This window comes from Cololabis saira, chromosome 16 (genome assembly GCF_033807715.1).
Source record: "Cololabis saira isolate AMF1-May2022 chromosome 16, fColSai1.1, whole genome shotgun sequence".
Taxonomy (NCBI): domain Eukaryota; kingdom Metazoa; phylum Chordata; class Actinopteri; order Beloniformes; family Belonidae; genus Cololabis; species Cololabis saira.
Window position 1 is genome coordinate 41,800,683 of NC_084602.1, and position 15,284 is coordinate 41,815,966.

Below are 15,284 nucleotides of genomic sequence, written 5' to 3' on the forward strand. Positions count from 1 at the left end.
ACTATTCAACTGGTGTTGAACTGGTGTTCAACACCAGTTCAGCACCAGTTCAGCACCAGTTCAGCACCAGTTCAGTACCAGTTCAGTACCAGTTCAGTACCAGTTCAACACCAGTTCAGTACCAGTTCAACACCAGTTAAGTACCAGTTCAACACCAGTTCAACACCAGTTCAACACCAGTTCAACACCAGTTCAGCACCAGTTCAGTACCAGTTCAACACCAGTTCAGCACCAGTTCAGCACCAGTTCAGCACCAGTTCAGTACCAGTTCAGCACCAGTTCAGTACCAGTTCAACACCAGTTCAGCACCAGTTCAGCACCAGTTCAGCACCAGTTCAGTACCAGTTCAGTACCAGTTAAGTACCAGTTCAACACCAGTTCAACACCAGTTCAACACCAGTTCAACACCAGTTCAACACCAGTTCAGTACCAGTTCAGTACCAGTTCAACACCAGTTCAACACCAGTTCAACACCAGTTCAGCACCAGTTCAGTACCAGTTCAACACCAGTTCAACACCAGTTCAGCACCAGTTCAACACCAGTTCAGCACCAGTTCAGCACCAGTTCATCACCAGTTCAGCACCAGTTCAACACCAGTTCAGCACCAGTTCAGCACCAGTTCAGCACCAGTTCAGTACCAGTTCAGCACCAGTTCAGTACCAGTTCAACACCAGTTCAGCACCAGTTCAGCACCAGTTCAGCACCAGTTCAGTACCAGTTCAGTACCAGTTAAGTACCAGTTCAACACCAGTTCAACACCAGTTCAACACCAGTTCAACACCAGTTCAACACCAGTTCAGTACCAGTTCAGTACCAGTTCAACACCAGTTCAACACCAGTTCAACACCAGTTCAGCACCAGTTCAGTACCAGTTCAACACCAGTTCAACACCAGTTCAGCACCAGTTCAACACCAGTTCAGCACCAGTTCAGCACCAGTTCATCACCAGTTCAGCACCAGTTCAACACCAGTTCAGCACCAGTTCAGCACCAGTTCAGCACCAGTTCAGCACCAGTTCAGTACCAGTTCAACACCAGTTCAGCACCAGTTCAACACCAGTTCAGCACCAGTTCAGCACCAGTTCAGCACCAGTTCAGTACCAGTTCAGCACCAGTTCAGCACCAGTTCAACACCAGTTCAGCACCAGTTCAACACCAGTTCAACACCAGTTCAGTACCAGTTCAGCACCAGTTCAACACCAGTTCAGTACCAGTTCAGTACCAGTTCAACACCAGTTCAGCACCAGTTCAGTACCAGTTCAGTACCAGTTCAGCACCAGTTCAACACCAGTTCAACACCAGTTCAACACCAGTTCAGCACCAGTTCAGCACCAGTTCAGCACCAGTTCAGCACCAGTTCAGTACCAGTTCAACACCAGTTCAACACCAGTTCAACACCAGTTCAGTACCAGTTCAGCACCAGTTCAGCACCAGTTCAGCACCAGTTCAGTACCAGTTCAACACCAGTTCAACACCAGTTCAACACCAGTTCAGTACCAGTTCAACACCAGTTCAGCACCAGTTCAACACCAGTTCAACACCAGTTCAGCACCAGTTCAGCACCACGGACAGCTCCGTGCTGAACTGTCCGTGGTGCTGAAACAGAAACTCTGGTAAAACCTTACAATAAAGTACATTTAGAGTAACTCGTTAACAAAACCCTCAGAAACATTAAGGTATTTTTCTTTGTAAATAAATGAATCTATTTAAACGAGATATTTGCAAAACAATTTTCTGAACTGAATGAGGTCAAACAAACATTAGAACATTAGTCTCTCCACCAATCAAAGGCCATCAAGACCTTTAAGTTTGTGTCTCTGTTTAATGTATTTCTAGTTCATTGTTTCATCTTGTCCTGATTTTCCTCCCTGAGTGTTTGTCTCCCCCTGGTGGAGGATTGTATGTTTGCATCTTGTCTTTCAATAAAAAAACAAAAAAAACAAAAACGTGGAGGTAAAACAGACAACAGCCCTCAAACATCAATCACCAGTAAATGAGTGATTGACAGACATTCTGTAAATGTCTCCACCGAATCAGCTTTACCTGCATATTATATTGACATACGATGACTTTCAGGTGCTCAAGTTACTCAAATGGAATAAATATTAAAAGGAAAAAAAGTGGGAAATAGTTTAAAAATGTAAATCTTAAATGAGAAATTCACAACACATATTTTCAATAACTGTTGTAAAACCATTTGAGAACTTGTTTCTCTGATATCTGACAGGTTGATTTTGACTATAAAGTCATGTTGTCAATCGTACTTTAATTTAAAACATCAACAACAATTCCAACATAAATATTTAAAATGTGGGGTTTGATTTCAGTAGTCGGGTTGTGTAAATTCCCAGGGACAGTGAATGCATCATCCGTGACCTCACAGCTGTGACCGCAGCGCGGTTGTGTAAATGTCCTTACGGTACCCGGAAGTGTAGTTTTAAATCTGTCAATAACAGCAAAGGTTAACATTAAAGTCCTGATAAAACAATCAGAAATTAACATTGATATTTTTAGGAAAGATTGTGAAACAAAAGTGTCTGAAATCCTGCTGTTAAACTCAGGCTGAACGTAAACTCAGCTGTTGTTACGTCACGTAGAACTACATTACCCAGAGTTCCGTGCGGCTGCGTGGATAACTCAACGAGGAGGTCACAGTCAGGAAGAAGTGAAAACACGCTGGAGAGGAATCACCGGCCGGTGCTCTGGTCCAGGTAAACTGATTGATTGATTGATTGAAGAATTTATTAGAAGAATTGCATAGGTTGAGGTTGTACATGAATATAAATACCTAGGGTTCTGGATCGATGACTCCATCACTTTTAAGCAGCTTATAGAGAAACTTGTGAAGAAACTGAGGATAAAATTGGGTTTTTATTTTCTAAATAAGCTGTGTTTTTCCTTTAATGCTAAGAAGCGACTTGTTGCTGCTACTTTTGACCTTTTTACCAGGACTAGATTATGGAGATATTCTGTACATGAATGCTTCTGCTAAATGTCTTCATATGATCCATACTGCTGATTCTGCTTCCCTGAGGTTCATTACTGTTTAAACCATTGACACATCACTGAGTTCTACTCTGGGGTTGGATGGTTTTCTCTGGCCCTGAAGGCTCAGTCATTGGTTTACTTTTATATATAAGGCAATGCTTGTTCTGCTGCTTCTTAGATTTGCTGCTTGATTGCACAGAGAAGTCCTGGTTCTTACTCACTACGTTCACAAGAACCTGTTGCTCTCTGTTCCTTTTGCCAGAACTGAACTTAATTATTATTATTATCATTATTATTATTAGTATTATTATTACAGAACTGGGCAAAAGAGCCTTTGTTTATTCTGCTCCTTCAGCCTGGAACACATTACAAGATTATTGGAGAATAACAGAGTTAATTTCTCTGAGAAATTTTAAATCTAAATTGAAAATACTTGAGGCCGACTCCATTACATGTACCTGTTTTTTGTGATTTGCTTTTTTAATTTAATTTTAATTGTGTTTTATCTGTTGGTGTTTTCCGTCATTTATAACTATGTTGTAATTGCTGCTGCCGATCGTGGCCAGGTCTCCGTTGGAAAAGAGGTTTTTAATCTCAATGGGATTTTCCTGGTTAAATAAAGGTTAAATAAAAATAGGATCAGGTCCAGTTTCATGACAGATTCGCTGATACAAAGTCACTAAAAGGCTTATTATTCCAAGAAAGAATTACACTTGTTTACATTGGAGACCTTTTTAACTCATATAACATTGAATGAAAAACATTATTATTATTATTATTATTATTATTATTATTATTATTATTATTATTATTAGGTAAGAAGCAGTAACTTTGTAGGGAAGATTGTAAAAGAGAAAAAGGGGGGAATTACTGTTATTTTGCACTGAGAGAGACTAAAAAGGTGATGAGACAAATAGAATAAGCTAGGTAATACAAAACAAAAACAGAAAACAAAACAAAAAAACAAAAACTAGAAAGAATAATGAGAAGGAACAGCGGGATGTGCAGTAGGATGTGCAGCGGGATGTGCAGTAGAATGTGCAGCGGGATGTGCAGTAGAATGTGCAGTAGGATGTGCAGTAGGATGTGCAGTAGGATGTGCAGTAGGATGTACAGTAGAATGTGCAGTAGGATGAGCAGTAGGATGTGCAGTAGGATGTGCAGTAGAATGTGCAGTAGAATGTGCAGTAGGATGTGCAGTAGGATGTGCAGTAGGATGTGCAGTAGGATGTGCAGTAGGATGTGCAGTAGGATGTGCAGTAGGATGTGCAGTAGGATGTGCAGTAGGATGTGCAGTAGGATGTGCAGTAGGATGTGCAGTAGAGGCTTTGATAGAATTGTATGTTTTGAATTTCAATAGGGTGTAAGTTTTGGAAAGAGAAACATGAGCTCCTACATGGAGAGATGAGGAGATGGAGCTGCAGACCAAACACAAGGGAGTAGAAACTACTAGTAACTAGTAACCCTACAGAGGAGAAATGCTGATTAAAATGTTGGAGATAGTTAGAGGATCCTGGATGATTTCATTACTGTGGCAAATCTTGGTGGTAATATTTGTATTGGGTTTGTTAAGGACATTATTTAATGTTTTTCCAGAACTGTTTGGGGTTGTGCATGTTTTCAGAGAGTTGATTTTTATAATAATCTGATTTAGCGTTACGTGTTCTTGTCTTACTTGAGTTTCTTAAAAGTCTATACTTTTCCCAATCAGCAGCATCTTTAGTTTCCCTGTATCGCTTCCACAGTTTATCCCGTAATTTGAAGAGATTTACCAGATCCGAGTTGATCCAGGGAAGATGTTCACCTTTAACTTTAATTTCCCTCCGAGGGCCGTGTTTATTGATAACATTTGTGATTTCAGAATAGAAATAATTCCAGCATCTTCAGTATGAGGTATGAGTTGAAATGTGTCCCAGTTAATTGTAATTAAATCAGAGATGAAATGATCAGTATCAATGTTCTTCCATTGCCTAACTCTTCTGAGTTTTGGAGGAAGCTTCGGAGATTGGATTTTCCACACACAGTGAATTGCTGAATGATCACTAAAGCAGTCTGAGATCTAATAATTGTGTCAGGGTGGGTAACAAGGATCCAGTAGTGATTTAGATCTGGCGTCCACTCTGGTGGGTTGGTTTATTATCTGAGTTTATGCTTTTGATAAGACTTTTATCAGAGGAAGATGAACGGTCCAGCCCAAGTACAAGGGTATTTTGGAGGAGTAATGTATCTTAAGGAACTGTACTCTGTCGCTCCCAGGATCATCCCACGCTGAGCAGGTTTGCTGTTATATAATAATAATTAGGTGAGCAGAGATGGAAGATTGAGCAGAACCTTATCAGTTTGTTCTGAGCTGTCTGGTTTTCAGAGCCTTAGAGGCGTCACGGTACCAGACATGAACTCCAGAATCAAAGTGAGGATGAATGAGTGTCCTGCCTAAATCTTCAGTGTCTCTACCAACTAGAGGGCGATCCTGTACAAGAATAGTAGGGCTGTGCAAACAAGGGAACCTCACGATTCGATTCGATTTCGATTATTGGAGCTTCGATTCTTCGATTATAACGATTGTCGATTCGATTATTGGTGCCAGGATTCTTGGATTATTGTGATTTTTAATGCTTTTTTCCATCCAAGATTGAATTTGTCTTCATCTGTGGCTACATTTGTAAATAAATATCCAATCAATGAACTCAGTTCCTCTAACAACACTCATTAAGTAAATAACAAGGTTTTTTGAACATTTGACATGTATTTTTTATTGTATGACTATATAAACATTTGTTCTTTGACTTCCTTAACTTTGACCAGGGAAAGCTGCACTTGCATGAGAGCGCCCTCTATTGGTGGAAACACTGAAAACGGTCACGCCCTGGATTTAATGAGTTCATTAATTCAAGTAAACTAGATATGAACTTAGTGTAAACATATCTGACATATTTACAGTGAATAATAAGAAATGTGCATTCTTGAAAATGAAATGATTCAGCAGCTTATTCAGTCTGGAATCTGGATAGGAGAACTTTTCACTGGAGAGATTTGCTTCTAGGATGCAGCCCAGAGAGGTGATTTCAGTTTGGTTTGTGATAACATTGTCACCCACTTTGATTATGAAGTTATCAACCTTGCTGAGTTTAGGAATTGACCCAAAGAGGATCCTGTTTTTCTCAAGTGTATGGATAGTTTGTTGTCATTGAGCCAGGTACAGATCTGGTTTAACTCGGAGCTAAGAGCCTTTTCTACCTGCAACCTGTCCCTGTCAGAGTCCAGGGGCCTGTACTACGAAGCGGGATTTGGGGTTAGTGAGGTAACTTCAGGTTTAACCCTGGGTTTTCAGGACTACGACGGTGGTTCACTTCTTACCGGGGTACATCGCCATGGTAACTTATGCTGAACAGCTAACCTGCTCCGGAGCAGGTTATGTTCCAGATACAGATCACCGGGTATAAAAGCACCGCCCACTGACCAATCAGCTCTCTTGTAAAATGGCATGCCCTTTCGAAGAGAATCCAGTGGAGCTCGGTGCGCGGATCGTGAGAGGATCCCTCCGATCTTCTTCTTGTCATTTTTTTTCTGTTTGCTGCAAGTAATGTCAATGCTATTTCATTGTGCTTTTGTATACTGATATCATCCTAAAACAGAGAGTGATAGAAACACTAAAGCCTTGTACTTGTTGTACTTCTAAGATATGAAAGTGAGCCTACTTACCGCTTTGAATTATGTTTTGATATTTATTTTTTATTTGCTCCCATGTGCGTTTCACTCCGCTGGGGTTGCAGCTGAAGGAATGAGGCTACAATTGTCATACACGCCATACGAATACATCTAAGCAACACATGCATTTAACAGAATAGACAACTGTAATTATAGTCAGATCTACTTATGCCCTAATGATGGGGCAGTGATGTTTATATCCCTATGAACTTACGCATTTATACAGTCAGCGATCTTTTGCCAGCTGTCTTTCCTGCATTTTGCAGCTGCAACTGTGTTGCTTTTTGCCTGTATTATATGCCTATACTCATCATATTTCCGTAAAATTATTGTTTGCTCTTCGCTACTGAAATAAGCGGCTCTGACAGCGGACTTCTCCATGCTTGCGATTGGTCATGCGCTGAAAACACCGCCCCTTTTATGTGCACGCGCTCATATCCAGATTGGAGAAACCTGGGTTGATATACCGAGTTGATAACCACCGTCGTGTGACCGCTTAGCGTGATTGCAATTGTCCGGGTTAGTGAATCTGGATAAGGAAAAGATATCCTGGGTATGTTGAACTTGCTTCGTAGTACAGGCCCCTGGAGAGCCGAGTCTTCCGCCAACAAGAACACGTGGCAGTCACAAGCAGATGCCATGTCATTTACATAAATTAGGAACAATAGAGGTCCCAGTATGCTTCCCTGAGGGACACCACAGGTTATTGGGAGGGGAGGAGACAGTTTACGTCAACCATCTGTTCTCTCCCCACCAGATAAGAGTATCCAGCTCACTGCCCTGTCGTCAAGGCCAATAGCTCCAAGTTTGTGGATGAGAATAGAAAGATTTACGGTGTCTAAAGCCTCCTGGAGGTCCAGCAGGACCATGACCAATATTTACCCCAATCAACCTCATGTTTGATGCCATCGTTCAAATAAAGCATAAAGCTAACCCTAAGGCATGTGTCAGTGGAATGAGACTCTCTGAAGCAAGACTGGAACTCATAAACCAGTCTATTCTCCTCCAGATATCCTCCAGATATCTCCCAAACTCAGCTTTATTTCCCGGTAAACTCAGCTTTATTTCCAGATAAACTCAGCTTTATTTCCAGATAAACTCAGCTTTATTTCCAGGTAAACTCAGCTTTATTTCCAGATAAACTCAGCTTTATTTCCAGATAAACTCAGCTTTATTTCCAGATAAACTCAGCTTTATTTCCAGGTAAACTCAGCTTTATTTCCAGATAAACTCAGCTTTATTTCTGGTAAACTCAGCTTTATTTCCAGATAAACTCAGCTTTATTTCCAGATAAACTCAGCTTTATTTCTGGTAAACTCAGCTTTATTTCCAGATAAACTCAGCTTTATTTCCAGATAAACTCAGCTTTATTTCTGGTAAACTCAGCTTTATTTCCAGATAAACTCAGCTTTATTTCCAGATAAACTCAGCTTTATTTCTGGTAAACTCAGCTTTATTTCCAGATAAACTCAGCTTTATTTCCAGATAAACTCAGCTTTATTTCCAGATAAACTCAGCTTTATTTCCAGGTAAACTCAGCTTTATTTCCAGATAAACTCAGCTTTATTTCCAGATAAACTCAGCTTTATTTCCAGATAAACTCAGCTTTATTTCCAGATAAACTCAGCTTTATTTCCAGGTAAACTCAGCTTTATTTCCAGATAAACTCAGCTTTATTTCCAGATAAACTCAGCTTTATTTCCAGATAAACTCAGCTTTATTTCTGGTAAACTCAGCTTTATTTCCAGATAAACTCAGCTTTATTTCCAGATAAACTCAGCTTTATTTCCAGATAAACTCAGCTTTATTTCCAGATAAACTCAGCTTTATTTCCAGATAAACTCAGCTTTATTTCCAGATAAACTCAGCTTTATTTCCAGATAAACTCACCTTTATTTCCAGATAAACTCAGCTTTATTTCCAGATAAACTCAGCTTTATTTCTGGTAAACTCAGCTTTATTTCCAGATAAACTCAGCTTTATTTCCAGATAAACTCAGCTTTATTTCCAGATAAACTCAGCTTTATTTCCAGATAAACTCACCTTTATTTCCAGATAAACTCAGCTTTATTTCCAGATAAACTCAGCTTTATTTCTGGTAAACTCAGCTTTATTTCCAGATAAACTCAGCTTTATTTCCAGATAAACTCAGCTTTATTTCCAGATAAACTCAGCTTTATTTCCAGATAAACTCAGCTTTATTTCCAGGTAAACTCAGCTTTATTTCCAGATAAACTCAGCTTTATTTCCAGATAAACTCACCTTTATTTCTGGTAAACTCAGCTTTATTTCCAGATAAACTCAGCTTTATTTCTGGTAAACTCAGCTTTATTTCCAGATAAACTCAGCTTTATTTCCAGATAAACTCAGCTTTATTTCTGGTAAACTCAGCTTTATTTCCAGATAAACTCAGCTTTATTTCCAGATAAACTCAGCTTTATTTCTGGTAAACTCAGCTTTATTTCCAGATAAACTCAGCTTTATTTCCAGATAAACTCAGCTTTATTTCCAGATAAACTCAGCTTTATTTCCAGGTAAACTCAGCTTTATTTCCAGATAAACTCAGCTTTATTTCCAGATAAACTCAGCTTTATTTCCAGATAAACTCAGCTTTATTTCTGGTAAACTCAGCTTTATTTCCAGATAAACTCAGCTTTATTTCCAGGTAAACTCAGCTTTATTTCCAGATAAACTCAGCTTTATTTCCAGATAAACTCAGCTTTATTTCCAGGTAAACTCAGCTTTATTTCCAGATAAACTCAGCTTTATTTCCAGGTAAACTCAGCTTTATTTCCAGATAAACTCAGCTTTATTTCCAGATAAACTCAGCTTTATTTCCAGATAAACTCAGCTTTATTTCCAGATAAACTCAGCTTTATTTCCAGATAAACTCAGCTTTATTTCCAGATAAACTCAGCTTTATTTCTGGTAAACTCAGCTTTATTTCTGGTAAACTCAGCTTTATTTCCAGATAAACTCAGCTTTATTTCCAGATAAACTCAGCTTTATTTCTGGTAAACTCAGCTTTATTTCCAGATAAACTCAGCTTTATTTCCAGATAAACTCAGCTTTATTTCCAGATAAACTCAGCTTTATTTCCAGATAAACTCAGCTTTATTTCCAGATAAACTCAGCTTTATTTCCAGATAAACTCAGCTTTATTTCCAGATAAACTCACCTTTATTTCCAGATAAACTCAGCTTTATTTCCAGATAAACTCAGCTTTATTTCTGGTAAACTCAGCTTTATTTCCAGATAAACTCAGCTTTATTTCCAGATAAACTCAGCTTTATTTCCAGATAAACTCAGCTTTATTTCCAGATAAACTCACCTTTATTTCCAGATAAACTCAGCTTTATTTCCAGATAAACTCAGCTTTATTTCTGGTAAACTCAGCTTTATTTCCAGATAAACTCAGCTTTATTTCCAGATAAACTCAGCTTTATTTCCAGATAAACTCAGCTTTATTTCCAGATAAACTCAGCTTTATTTCCAGGTAAACTCAGCTTTATTTCCAGATAAACTCAGCTTTATTTCCAGATAAACTCACCTTTATTTCTGGTAAACTCAGCTTTATTTCCAGATAAACTCAGCTTTATTTCTGGTAAACTCAGCTTTATTTCCAGATAAACTCAGCTTTATTTCCAGATAAACTCAGCTTTATTTCCAGATAAACTCAGCTTTATTTCCAGATAAACTCAGCTTTATTTCCAGTTAAACTCAGCTTTATTTCCAGATAAACTCAGCTTTATTTCCAGATAAACTCAGCTTTATTTCCAGGTAAACTCAGCTTTATTTCCAGATAAACTCAGCTTTATTTCCAGATAAACTCAGCTTTATTTCTGGTAAACTCAGCTTTATTTCCAGATAAACTCAGCTTTATTTCTGGTAAACTCAGCTTTATTTCCAGATAAACTCAGCTTTATTTCCAGATAAACTCAGCTTTATTTCCAGATAAACTCAGCTTTATTTCCAGATAAACTCAGCTTTATTTCCAGATAAACTCAGCTTTATTTCTGGTAAACTCAGCTTTATTTCCAGGTAAACTCAGCTTTATTTCCAGATAAACTCAGCTTTATTTCCAGATAAACTCAGCTTTATTTCCAGATAAACTCAGCTTTATTTCCAGGTAAACTCAGCTTTATTTCCAGATAAACTCAGCTTTATTTCCAGATAAACTCAGCTTTATTTCCAGGTAAACTCAGCTTTATTTCCAGATAAACTCAGCTTTATTTCCAGATAAACTCAGCTTTATTTCCAGATAAACTCAGCTTTATTTCCAGTTAAACTCAGCTTTATTTCCAGATAAACTCAGCTTTATTTCCAGATAAACTCAGCTTTATTTCCAGATAAACTCAGCTTTATTTCTGGTAAACTCAGCTTTATTTCCAGATAAACTCAGCTTTATTTCCAGGTAAACTCAGCTTTATTTCCAGATAAACTCAGCTTTATTTCCAGATAAACTCAGCTTTATTTCCAGATAAACTCAGCTTTATTTCCAGATAAACTCAGCTTTATTTCCAGATAAACTCAGCTTTATTTCCAGATAAACTCAGCTTTATTTCTGGTAAACTCAGCTTTATTTCCAGATAAACTCAGCTTTATTTCCAGATAAACTCAGCTTTATTTCCAGATAAACTCAGCTTTATTTCCAGATAAACTCAGCTTTATTTCCAGATAAACTCAGCTTTATTTCCAGATAAACTCAGCTTTATTTCCAGATAAACTCAGCTTTATTTCCAGATAAACTCAGCTTTATTTCCAGATAAACTCAGCTTTATTTCCAGATAAACTCAGCTTTATTTCCAGATAAACTCACCTTTATTTCCAGATAAACTCAGCTTTATTTCCAGATAAACTCAGCTTTATTTCCAGATAAACTCAGCTTTATTTCCAGATAAACTCAGCTTTATTTCCAGATAAACTCAGCTTTATTTCCAGATAAACTCAGCTTTATTTCCAGATAAACTCAGCTTTATTTCCAGATAAACTCAGCTTTATTTCCAGATAAACTCAGCTTTATTTCCAGATAAACTCAGCTTTATTTCCAGATAAACTCAGCTTTATTTCCAGATAAACTCAGCTTTATTTCTGGTAAACTCAGCTTTATTTCTGGTAAACTCAGCTTTATTTCCAGATAAACTCAGCTTTATTTCCAGGTAAACTCAGCTTTATTTCCAGATAAACTCAGCTTTATTTCCAGATAAACTCAGCTTTATTTCCAGATAAACTCAGCTTTATTTCCAGATAAACTCAGCTTTATTTCCAGATAAACTCAGCTTTATTTCCAGATAAACTCAGCTTTATTTCCAGATAAACTCAGCTTTATTTCCAGATAAACTCAGCTTTATTTCCAGATAAACTCAGCTTTATTTCCAGATAAACTCAGCTTTATTTCCAGATAAACTCAGCTTTATTTCCAGATAAACTCAGCTTTATTTCCAGATAAACTCAGCTTTATTTCCAGATAAACTCAGCTTTATTTCCAGATAAACTCAGCTTTATTTCCAGATAAACTCAGCTTTATTTCCAGATAAACTCAGCTTTATTTCCAGATAAACTCAGCTTTATTTCCAGATAAACTCAGCTTTATTTCCAGATAAACTCACCTTTATTTCCAGATAAACTCAGCTTTATTTCCAGATAAACTCACCTTTATTTCCAGATAAACTCAGCTTTATTTCTGGTAAACTCAGCTTTATTTCCAGATAAACTCAGCTTTATTTCCAGATAAACTCAGCTTTATTTCCAGATAAACTCAGCTTTATTTCTGGTAAACTCAGCTTTATTTCCAGATAAACTCAGCTTTATTTCTGGTAAACTCAGCTTTATTTCTGGTAAACTCAGCTTTATTTCCAGATAAACTCAGCTTTATTTCCAGATAAACTCAGCTTTATTTCCAGATAAACTCAGCTTTATTTCCAGATAAACTCAGCTTTATTTCCAGATAAACTCAGCTTTATTTCCAGATAAACTCAGCTTTATTTCTGGTAAACTCAGCTTTATTTCTGGTAAACTCAGCTTTATTTCCAGGTAAACTCACCTTTATTTCCAGATAAACTCAGCTTTATTTCTGGTAAACTCAGCTTTATTTCCAGGTAAACTCAGCTTTATTTCTGGTAAACTCAGCTTTATTTCCAGATAAACTCAGCTTTATTTCCAGATAAACTCACCTTTATTTCCAGATAAACTCAGCTTTATTTCTGGTAAACTCAGCTTTATTTCCAGATAAACTCAGCTTTATTTCTGGTAAACTCAGCTTTATTTCCAGATAAACTCAGCTTTTTTTCCAGATAAACTCAGCTTTATTTCCAGATAAACTCAGCTTTATTTCTGGTAAACTCAGCTTTATTTCCAGGTAAACTCACCTTTATTTCCAGATAAACTCAGCTTTATTTCCAGATAAACTCAGCTTTATTTCTGGTAAACTCAGCTTTATTTCCAGATAAACTCAGCTTTATTTCCAGATAAACTCAGCTTTATTTCCAGATAAACTCAGCTTTATTTCCAGATAAACTCAGCTTTATTTCCAGATAAACTCAGCTTTATTTCCAGATAAACTCAGCTTTATTTCCAGATAAACTCAGCTTTATTTCTGGTAAACTCAGCTTTATTTCCAGGTAAACTCAGCTTTATTTCCAGATAAACTCAGCTTTATTTCCAGATAAACTCAGCTTTATTTCCAGATAAACTCAGCTTTATTTCCAGATAAACTCAGCTTTATTTCCAGATAAACTCAGCTTTATTTCCAGATAAACTCAGCTTTATTTCCAGATAAACTCAGCTTTATTTCTTAACTTTAAGTTCTGGTTCTGGTTCTAAGTTCTAGTTCTGGTTCTAAGTTCTGGTTTTGCAGGTAGCCATGGCGACCCGGTTCCTGAAGTTCTCCTCTGGGACTCTGGTCTAAGTTCTGGTTCAGGTTCTGGTTCTGGTTCTGGTTCTGGTTCTAAGTTCTGGTTCTGGTTCTAAGGTTCTGGTTCTGGTTCTGGTTCTGCAGGTAGCCATGGCCCGGTTCCTGAAGTTCTCCTCTGGGACTCTGGTTCTGTTACTAAGGTTCTGGTTCTGGTTCTGGTTCTGCAGGTAGCCATGACCCGGTTCCTGAAGTTCTCCTCTGGGACTCTGATTCTGGTTCTAAGTTCTGGTTCTGGTTCTGGTTCTAAGTTCTGGTTCTGGTTCTAAGTTCTGGTTCTGGTTCTGGTTCTAAGTTCTGGTTCTGGTCCTGCAGGCAGCCATGGCCCGGTTCCTGAAGTTCTCCTCCGGGACTCTGGTCGTCTCCTCCGGGTTCTACGTCCTGACCCGGTTGGACCAGCTGGACCTCAACGACCTCAGCCTGGTCCGGTTTGGACGGGCCGCCGCCGCCGTGAGTCTGACCTCTGACCCCCGATCTGACCCCAGAACTGACCTCTGACCCAGATACCTCTGACCCCTGAACTGACCTCTGACCCCTGAACTGACCTCTGACCCAGATACCTCTGACCTCTGACCCAGATACCTCTGACCTCTGACCCAGATACCTCTGACCTCTGACCCAGATACCTCTGACCCAGATACCTCTGACCTCTGACCCAGATACCTCTGACCTCTGACCCAGATACCTCTGACCTCTGACCCAGATACCTCTGACCTCTGACCTCTGACCCAGATACCTCTGACCCAGATACCTCTGACCTCTGACCCAGATACCTCTGACCCAGATACCTCTGACCTCTGACCCAGATACCTCTGACCTCTGACCCAGATACCTCTGACCCAGATACCTCTGACCCAGATACCTCTGACCCAGATACCTCTGACCTCTGACCCAGATACCTCTGACCTCTGACCCAGATACCTCTGACCCAGATACCTCTGACCTCTGACCCAGATACCTCTGACCTCTGACCCAGATACCTCTGACCCAGATACCTCTGACCCAGATACCTCTGACCCAGATACCTCTGACCCAGATACCTCTGACCTCTGACCCAGATACCTCTGACCCAGATACCTCTGACCCAGATACCTCTGACCTCTGACCCAGATACCTCTGACCCAGATACCTCTGACCCTGTCTCACCTGTCTCACCTGTCTGTCCTCTTGTCTTCTGTCCAGACCAGCATCATCAGCTACGACTACCTGACGTCTCTCAGGAACGTGGACTACGGGACGGACGAGTACTGGGACCTGAAGTCTAAGGTGAGTCCTGGTTCTGGTTCAGGTTCTGGTCCTGACCAAGGACAGATTATCACGGTGAATAACGGTGCACGCCCTCCCCCAGCACTCACTTTGGTCACACAATAGTGCAGAACCAAGGTGAGTCCTGACCAAGGACGGATTACCACGGTGAATAACGGTGCACGCCCTCCCCCAGCACTCACTTTGGTCACACAATAGTGCAGAACCAAGGTGAGTCCTGACCAAGGACGGATTATCACGGTGGATAACGGTGCACGCCCTCCCCCAGCACTCACTTTGGTCACACAATAGTGCAGAACCAAGGTGAGTCCTGACCAAGGACGGATTATCACGGTGGATAACGGTGCACGCCCTCCCCCAGCACTCACTTTGGTCACACAATAGTGCAGAACCAAGGTGAGTCCTGACCAAG

General features: G+C 39.3%; 1 long non-coding RNA gene across 1 annotated transcript; it reads left to right on the forward strand.

Annotated features, from left to right (window-relative positions):
• Positions 1–2,644: 2,644 nt before the first annotated feature.
• LOC133462880 (uncharacterized) lies at positions 2,645–14,874 on the forward strand. Its single transcript, XR_009784288.1, has 3 exons — positions 2,645–2,711; positions 13,922–14,056; positions 14,789–14,874. It is a non-coding gene; the product is annotated as an uncharacterized LOC133462880 (long non-coding RNA).
• The last annotated feature ends 410 nt before the right edge of the window (positions 14,875–15,284 follow it).